The 9,370-nt window shown below is 44.2% G+C and overlaps 2 long non-coding RNA genes across 2 annotated transcripts in view; one reads left to right on the top strand and one right to left on the bottom strand.

Moving 5' to 3' along the window:
* Nucleotides 1-3,992: 3,992 nt before the first annotated feature.
* LOC147995599 (uncharacterized) overlaps nucleotides 3,993-9,370 on the bottom strand; it is a 9,637-nt gene continuing 4,259 nt past the window's right edge. Inside the window, exons 3-4 of the long non-coding RNA XR_015684962.1 lie at nucleotides 4,279-4,485; nucleotides 3,993-4,107 (exon numbers count right to left, since the gene is read on the bottom strand). This is a non-coding gene — a long non-coding RNA (uncharacterized LOC147995599). The remainder of the gene's footprint in view (nucleotides 4,108-4,278; nucleotides 4,486-9,370) is intronic.
* LOC147995600 (uncharacterized) overlaps nucleotides 5,003-9,370 on the top strand; it is a 5,690-nt gene continuing 1,322 nt past the window's right edge. The window contains exon 1 of the long non-coding RNA XR_015683687.1: nucleotides 5,003-5,238. This is a non-coding gene — a long non-coding RNA (uncharacterized LOC147995600). The remainder of the gene's footprint in view (nucleotides 5,239-9,370) is intronic.

Here is a 9,370-nt window from a genome sequence, read left to right as displayed (position 1 = left end):
TTGGTTTTGCATCTTGATATTTTCCTGAAGCTGTTTATCAGATATAAACGTAACTGATATCCTCTTGGAATCTCTGGGATATTTCATTTTATGGAATCATATTTATTGCAAATAAAAATGGTTGTGTCCCTTTCATTTCCTTCTCTTGTGTTACTGCTCTAGTGACAATTACAAACACTGCATTAAATAGGAGTGGAGAGAGCACCCTTGTCTTGTTATTGATTTATAATAACAGAAACAGAGTATACCTTGAGTGCACTTCGTATAAGGTTGGTTATGGGTTTGTCATATGTAGGCTGTATTGTTTTCAAGTATGCTCCTCTTATTACCGGTCTCTTCAGGACTTTTTTTTATGACAAAAGATTTTGTCAAAGCTTTTTGCGTCTACTGAGATCATCGTGGGAACTCCATCCTTGAGTCCCTTGTCCAGCTCCAGGTATCAAACTGCTTTTACTTTGGGTGAAGTTCATCAGGGTCACCGTTCTTTCCATCTTCAAATTGGATGTTGTCCTTGGGACTGCACTGTGGCTTAAGTTGGCCTCAGGGCTGTCATCGGGACACTGATAGTTTTCTTTTTTTCTTTCTCTTCATTCGCATCCATTCCTGTTTTCCCTTCTAAGCTGGAGAAAAAAAAAACAAATCTCAAAAACAAAAAAGCAAAACAAAACAAAACCAAAAACAACAACAACAACAACAAACGCCCAAAAACCACCAAACAAAAAACCCCTGAAGAGTGGATTTGAGGTGCCTTTCAGACTAATCTGTGTGCCCCAGTGCGACTGTCAGAGATGGAGCCTTTGTAAGTAATTAAGGATTGCAAAGGTGAAGCCCTCATCAATACGGCCTGCCTCTTTATGAGATGCAAGGTGGAGCGATGCCAGAGACAATGAGACTAGATGCAGAACAATGCCTTTGAGGGAAGCAGAGGTGCTGCATGAGGCAGACCTGTGAACTCCTTCCTCTGGAACTTCCGCCTTCCATTTTATCAGAAAGAAACGTTTGTTGTTTAAACCATAGTCACGGCTTAGTTGAGGCAACCCTAGGTGGCCAAAAGCATACTGTGCCCACCCATCGTTGTTCTGCTGACAGATAGCAACTTCTGGAGGTCCACGCCTATGCCTAGTTTTTATTCGTAACTTCTGGTGAAATAAAAAAGTCTCTTTACTGTTTGATGGTTTCATAGGCTCTGGAATGGGATATTTGGAAAGAGGATTCATGTGATCATGTATAAATCCTCCCTAAAAGTCTGCACTTCTTAAGGTTCTTCTCATGCCTTTAGCACCTGTCTCTTTATTGGTGACAACAGTTTTCATGCCATCTGTTTAGTTACCCTGTAGCACATTATTGTGTTCTGTAATGTCTAACACAGCGGATGCTTTAAAATTTTAGGTGGTTGATTGGTTAAATCCTTGAATTGAATCCTACATAGGGGCCTTGATTCTTTTAGTTGCCTAGCTTTAGATGTGAGTTCACAGTTCACGAGGAGTGGGAGAACTTTTCCCAACAAACACAAATAGGGCTCCTTAGTTCATGTGACATGATATACTGTTCTCTTGTTTTCCTTGGGGACAGAGAGGCAGATGTAGACAAATAGCAGGTGAGGAGGAAGAGCCACCAGGCGAGCTGCAGAGTCATAAACAGCAGCTGCAGCGCTATAAACAATGAGGCTATTAATAGATCAGGAAGAGCCTGCCTCTGCCTGCACATGTGCGTCAATCCTGCCACCTACTGGTTGTTCTCCTGAACTGTCAGCGGGACAGCCATAGACGCAAAGTGGTTGGTAGCATGAGTCAGAGTCTATCTATGTTCTTCTGTGTTACTGTAGAGCATAGACTGGCTTTTACTCGCTTACAAGGTGATATGGGTGAGTGTGCATTACTATTGGGCAAATGCCAACAGTAGTGTGCGTTGCCAATGGTTATTCAATCCTTTTGATTGGGACAGAAGGTATGTGTGGTGCTGGCAGACCTTTGGACACTTTTGTCTGTACTCACTACTCTCCCTTTCTAATATACAGCCTATTCTATTCTATTCTATTCTGCTCTATTCTTCTGTTCTGTTCTATTGTTTTCTATTCTAGTCTGTTTCTGCTTCTACCATTTGCTGTCACCAAAGTAGTTAATTCTAATAATCAAGCAAGTGAATTCTCCTTGAAAACACAAATCATCTTAAGCACAGATATGGAATAACACTGAAGGTGGTATCTGAATAAGAAAAGCTGGGAAGGTAATTGATACGGACCAACTGCTTCATACTTCCCCATTATTTCTGAGCTGTAAAGTGACTGTGCAGAGAATTGGGATAGTTGACCAATGGCATCTGCTATGGCCAGGATGCCAAGGAGGAAGGAGGGAGCTGGGCAGGAAAGGCTGTTTCCTTTATCAGGAGAGGCTTCCTATCTCATGGAGCTTGGTGACAGCTGGGACATTGAGAACATCTTAAATGCATCCACTCATTGATGCTCCCCGGGAGTTCATGGGAAGAGGAATGTGTGGGGAAGTGAGAGAGTGGCCTCCGTGACACTGAAAGGTACAGGAAACCAAGAACTTTTGTCACGTCAAAGGGCCCTATGAACTGGCAAGGCTGTGTGAAGAAAATGCTGCTTGATGTCATCATTGTTGAACCTGGACGTCTTGTGTCACTACTTTGGTGACAGCAAATGGTAGTAGCAGAAACACAGACTAGAATAGAAAACAATAGAACAGAAGAATAGAATAGAATATTTTAATTTTTCCTTTAATTAATTATGGTGACATGTATTTATACCTCCGGTGCAGAAAAATAGAAAAAGTTCCATACTATGATTTTTCATATCTGCGTAGATTAATTGTATGACCTGTACCAGTGCCATAGTCGGAATACTCAAATCTCTTACATAAAATAATGTAGTACTTGAATACAACTTGTGAATATCCTCTCTAAATGGTAAATAATCCCATTTATTTATAATATGTAATAAATGTGTTGTCTGACTAGTTGTTATACAGTATTGTTTAGGGAATCATGACAAGGGATAAATATCTGTATATGTTTTCCAGACACAATCTTTTGTTCTATGGTTGCTTGAACATTCAGAGAATCCCCTGGACTGGAGGCTGACTGTCAAGTTCCCAAGCAAAGCAGTTATAGAGCTCACTTCTGTGGATTTTATTTCACTTTTAGAAGCCAATAGACTCTGCATTAGAAATTCTCTTTGAGGCTGGCCAGATGCTTTGGTGAGCAAAGGTTCTGCTACACAAGCCTGGTGACTCTAGTTTGATGCCCCGAACCTTCACGAAAGTGAAGGTGACCATCAAGTCCATGACGTTTTCTTCTGAACGTCACATGTGCACCGTGGCATGGATCTATTTCAACCAAACACATTGCATATCACACACGCACACACAAACACATAAGTAGGTACATTTTCTTTGAACATGAAGGCAAAAATTTTTCTCTAATGTGTAATGCTCAGTTTTATCTGTCATTTCAGATGAATCAGTCCTAGGTCCTCCATCTTGTCCTTTATCCTTGGTAGCTCCTGCACTTCCACATCATGGCTCAGGGATGGCAGGTAGGAATCTAGCCTATATCCTTTCAGAGTCCTGAGTATTGTCGCAGTCACACCCGAGGCTCTGTGGACTTTGCATCACTGGTCATCAGCATACACCTTTGCTTCCGGTTCCTTGTGGGTGTGAGGTCTTTTCTCCCCATACCTGTGTTGTTTATACATTCCAGCTCCAGAAAGCCCATGGTGGGGATGTCTCAGCCCTCTGATGGCCTGATTCACTAGGTGTGTGGCATTAGTGACTCTCCTGTCATCAGGCCTCATGAGTAATGCTACAGAGGATTGGGAGAAGTGTTCCTTCCAGGAGCTCTGGAGGAAGCCCGATTCTTTCTGCTCTTGGATCTCAAATCTAATAAGAAATGGTTCTAGGGTGGCTTTCTGAGTTGTACCATTATAGATTTCTGAGTCCAGTTTATGCTCTGATTGCAGAATAATATAGATTGAATAGATTGTAAAGAACAGAAAACTATTTATTACAAGTATGGAGCCTGAGAAATCCAAGGTTAAGGTGTCTTTCTCCTGTAACATAAAGCATGGTGGCAGGTATCGCTTTGTCCCTTCTGTGGAGGGAATACAGAGAGTGCTAAATTTGCTTTGTGATAATGAAGTCACTTCCATTCATAACATGCAATGACTTATTTACAAGGCAGAGTCCTTGTGACCTCACCACTTCTTAAAGGTCTCATCTCCCGACAACGCTGTGTTGGACATTTGGTTCCCAGCAGACTAACCTGGAGATGTGCTCAGAAGCTCAGCACTTGGGCCAATGGTCCCTGTTTCCTAGCATCTGTCGTGCTCAGTCTCCTCATTTCTTCCAACCTTTTCCTCAACATCCTTCTTCATATACTGGGGTATTTAATTTCCACACTTGGGGATGGATGGCCTGATTTCATTGAAATAAATTGTTTGTGGGATATGTGAAGTTCTGAAATCCAAGGCTAAGGAAAAAACATTTCATTTGGATTTATTTTCTGAGTAATAAGTTTCAACAGATGACTTAGAAGTTCCGGTAAAGATCAACGGGACACAATTTTATAGTTCTAGGTGGCCAATTCTTGGGTCTTATGGAATCTATGTATCTAATTTGATAGACTTTTAAAAATAAGAGTTCAGATTTACAAAGAAATTGAAAATATTGTGTGGGGAATTCTCATATATCCCACTAGTATTTTCCTCTATTAATAATATCTTATATTTGTGTAAGACATTTACTGCAGTTCATAAATAGTAAACATCTTTTGGCCATTCTCTTAGGATAGCTAATGTAAGCTGAGGCATGGCCCCCAGAGAGAGCCAGTCATAATCCCTGGGACCTGAGGTGTTACCAAAGCAGCAGAAGGGGTGCAGATGGTGATAAGATAAGGATTCTGGGATGGGTAATTATCTCGGAACAAATAGAAAGGTTCTGAATTGTAGTCATGGACTTCCTCAGAAGAAATGGGAAGAATTGGTCGAACTCCTCTACTCCCTGTGTGGCGTATGAGTCTCGACCCCAGCATGCTGGCCTGAGCTCTCGTTTCATCTCGCTCACAATAAATCTTCCTCGTGTGATTACAGCAGGTCGGTGTCTGTGTCCTACTGGGTGCGCGTCTTTCCCGAGACTTGAGTGGGGGGCTCCCTTCGGGGGTCTTTCATTTGGGGGCTCGTCCGGGATCTGCGCGACCACCCAGGGGTCCTAGACCCACTTGGAGGTAAGATTCTCTGTTTTATCTCAGCGCTGTGTCTGGGTCTGTGTCTATGTTCTGTCTGGGAATCTGGTGCGATCGCTGTTTCGGTTTTGCGGACGCTCAGTGAGACCGCGCTCCAGGAAGGAGAGCGGGGTGGATAGGGATAGACGTGTCCAGGTACCCACCGTCCGTTCGCCCTGGGAGACGTCCCAGGAGGACACAAGGGGGGACCAGGGACGCCTGGTGAACCCCATCTGATAGGTCCAGAGGAGACTTTACTCCTTGACGACCGGTTTGTTAGGCAAGGTCTGCGACCTGCCGATCAGTTTCAGTGCCTCTGGTCGACACGAAGTCGACGTCGGTTTTGTTTTCTTTTTTCTCTTTTGTTTGTGCTCGTGTGTGCTCGTGTGTGTGAATTAAGTCCTGTAGTCTGTGTTTTTCGGTACCGGTTTAAGGTCTTAGTGCACTGTCTGGGCAGATGAAGGATTCCTGCCCTGTGCACGAGAGTCTTAGTGCACTGTCTGGGCAGAAGAAGGTTCCCCACCCCGAAATGGCGCCTGTGAGTAGATGAAGGATTCCTACTCCGAATAGTCTTTTTCTTTCTTTTTTTCCTTTTTAGAAAGCGCACCGGGGGACGCCCCAATCGCGCAGGCTCTGGGACTCGTGAGAGACGTTCCACGAGTCAGCCTTTGTTGGGTCCTGGCTCTGGGACGCGTGAGAGACATTCCAGGAGCCGAATTTTGTCGGGAGGACCCGGCAACGGACAGTCAAAAAGATCTGACTGTGACTTGACTTCGGAGGTCGAGTTCGGCTGCCTATTTGAGTATAGGCACGGACAAGTGTGCTTAGATGTGTTAGTGTCTGTTGTCTGTATTCTGTTTCTGTGTTTGGTATCCCAGAAGCAGCTAAGGTTAAGCTGCAGTTTGGGCCAGGTACTGAAGGTACCAGGCATCTGTGGAAATTGGTTATAGGATGCTTTGTCTTGGTCTTGTTTGTCTGGATTGTTTTCTGTGGTATTGTCCAGTGTCTTTTTGACTTTTGTTTCGTGTTTGAATTTGGACTGACAACCGTGTTTAAAATCTTGGACCGACGACCGTGTTTGAAATCATGAAACTGTTTGCTTTGTTCGTTGAAGAGTTTTACTTGGTCCCCTTAATGCTTAGTGAGTAAGGAACTTAATTTTGTGGACCCCGCTCTAGTGGCGGTGTGTTGGTTGATAGCCAAAGTTAATTTTTAAAACAGTGTTTTATCTGTGCTTGTGCTCGCAGCCAGCTGAGATAAGCTAGAGAAGTGAGTAAATATTGCTTGGGAGCAAAGAATCTTAAAGGCGGAGTTTCAGCCGGTATGACACTTAGTGCGTAGCTGCCTAAAAGATCAGAAATACTGTTAATAGGCTATAAAAAAGGGACAGGCTGTGTTAGAAATGCTACAGGAAGAATAATCTAAAAAGGCTGAGAGCTAGGTGGGGCTATAAGGAAAACAAGAATAGGAAAGGAATTTCTGACATTTGCTCACAGTAGGAGAGCACTCATTTAGAGAAGTTCTTTAAGGAAGCCTGCCTTATCTGCTGTCTTTATTCCAAGGGAGGAGTCAGTCTCCAGCACTAAATTACTTGGCGGTGGCCAAGGTCAGGATTAATGTTTTCTTTTCCATGGGCCTTTAAACCCAGTGAGACAGTTTGGTAAAGGGCTACTACTGAGGTCCTGATAGCCCCAGGTGAACTGGTTACGATTCTTTTTTCAGCCACCTGGCATCTAGCAACCAGGTTCTAACCATCTCTCCATCCTTTTGTTATTAGTTGTTACTAGAAGCCTAGTGTCATTTGGAGGCTGGTTCTCTTGAGAGGCAAAGCCACCAAGCTGACACTGAAGGGAGGTAGGTACTCCTTAAGGGAAAATCTAAGCCCAGAGAGACAGCCGGTAACAGCTAGGCTGCCTCTCTGCTCGCCTTTCTGTTTCATAGACAAAGCTTGTGCTTATATTTACAGTGGCCTTTTTGTCCAAAAAAAGGGCCTCCTGGTTTAGCTGTGTGACTAAATGCTATTTGTCCTCTTCAGTGGACCTCTCTCCTCTTGTTTTCTCACCATCCCACGTGAGATGCTTGTTAGTAACTGTTACAGATCTTCTTTACCACTGAGGAAAGACAGAATCCTGCTAGAGGCCAGAAAGAATGTTCCAGACATGAATGGAAGGCTCCTGACTGTTGACTTCAATACCCCTGAAGGTAGGGAGTGCTCCAGGTCTGCCCCCAGGCTCCGAGGGTGGGTCTCCTAGGGGCTGGAAAATGCCCCACCAATCTGGCTAAGATAAGGAAAGGATATGAAGAGAAAGTTACAGAAACTTGAAGGGTAAAGCTAAGTCACTGAGAGAGTTATTGTAAGTTGCAGAGAAAATAAGTTGATGCGTGGTTCAGGGTCTGTGCAGAAAAGTGGACAGCACCTAATAGCTGTAGAAGATGATGCAGAGAGACTGAAAAAAAGAAAGAAAGAAAGAAAGAAAGAAAGAAAGAAAGAAAGAAAGAAAGACAGGAAGAAAGAGGATAAAAAGAGCAGGAAGCTAGGGAAGAAAAGAGACAAAAAGAAGAGGAAATTAGAGAGCTAAAGAGAGATAAAAGACAAGAGAGGAACATATACTGGCCACAGTAGTTAGGGAACTTAGGAAGATAGTACCTGGCAACAGAAGAGAATTCCTGGCTAAAGATCAGTGTGCCTAATACGAAGAAAAAGGACATTGGGTCAGGGACTGCCCCAGAAAGAACAAGAGGGGACACTGGAGAGCCTCTTGGTGCTGGCTATGCACAGAGATAGAAGGGAAGCCCGCCCAGTTGTTTTGTGGATACAGGGACCCAATGCTCTGTGCTCCTATGCTCCAGTGGGCCAGTATCCAAAGACCTTGGGTACAGGGGCCTGCTGGCAACAAACAATACTTATGGACTGCCCGAAGAACAGTGGACCTTGGCGTGGGCCGGGTAACCCACTAGTTCATAGTCATCCCTGACTGCCCCCATCCCTTGCTCATGAGAAAATTGCTCCCCAAAATGGCTTGCGTGGGCTGAAATGGCTGGGTGAGGCCATGTGTATGCATATCTACAGACTGTGTATGCGGAGCTTAAGACCTGTCTCAGTGCACCAGTACCTGATGCTGGGAGATGAATGGCTTAGCGCTGTTCTACTTGGAACATATCACTCCTGCCAGCCGGGCACTAACAATTATCACCCAATCCAGGACTTAAACTGTGATAGAGTGGCTGATGTTCTGCCTTTGAATAGAGTGTCCCAAAAGATGGGACCACTGGTCAGCTGCCATGGACTAGATTCTCCACCGGTTGGGGACAATCTGGTCACCTTGCTGCCCAATCCGACCTGGAGCCACCACAGCACGAGTGTCAAGCACTGGCAGAAGCCCATGGGTGGAGGAAAGACCTCTGCGACTGGCTGATTGACCCCTGCTGAAAGCCGAGGCTACCTTGTCCACAGACGGGAACAGTTCTCTTCATGAAGGTCAGAGATAAGTGGGTGCTGCCATGGTGGACAACACAATGTCATCTAGGATGGCTGAACCTCAACCCCCCAGTACATCAGTGCCGCAGATGCCTTTGCCATCTCTTGGATGCCCTGATGAAGCCAACAACTGTGAGTACTATTCATTGCTCAGGATATCAGGAGGGAAGAGATTCAGTGACATGGGGCAATAACGAAGCAGATCAAGTGGCTCGAAAAATGGTTATGCAGGAGCCCATCCTGGTTGCAGGCCTGCAAGAGACAGCCACTGAGAACTAGGATTGGACTAAGGGATGGCCTCACTTAGAAAAGGCCCAAATTGCTTAAAAGATAAAGGACAATGGCACATTGAGGGGAAAGCTATACTTCCCAGAGAACAAAGAAAAGACTCACTTTGCCAAATACAGAAATGGACTCAATTAGGAGATAAAAAGTTTGTCCAAGTAGTTAAGTGTATGTAATAGACTTTAAGATTTTAGCCAGAGAGGCAGTAGAAAGTATAAGGTATGTCAATAAGTGAATGCTTAGCAAGCAAACAGGGCAAAGAGACCTAGAGAGTTTGGTGAAAAGTCGAAGTGAACTTCACTGAGATAAAACCAGAAAAATATAATCACAAGTATCTCCTAGTGCTTGTAGATACTTTTTCAGGAATAGATA

Source organism: Rattus norvegicus, chromosome 3, assembly GCF_021556685.1.
Source record: "Rattus norvegicus strain SHRSP/BbbUtx chromosome 3, alternate assembly SHRSP_T2T, whole genome shotgun sequence".
Lineage (NCBI taxonomy): Eukaryota > Metazoa > Chordata > Mammalia > Rodentia > Muridae > Rattus > Rattus norvegicus.
This window is presented reverse-complemented; position numbering and strand designations above follow the sequence as displayed.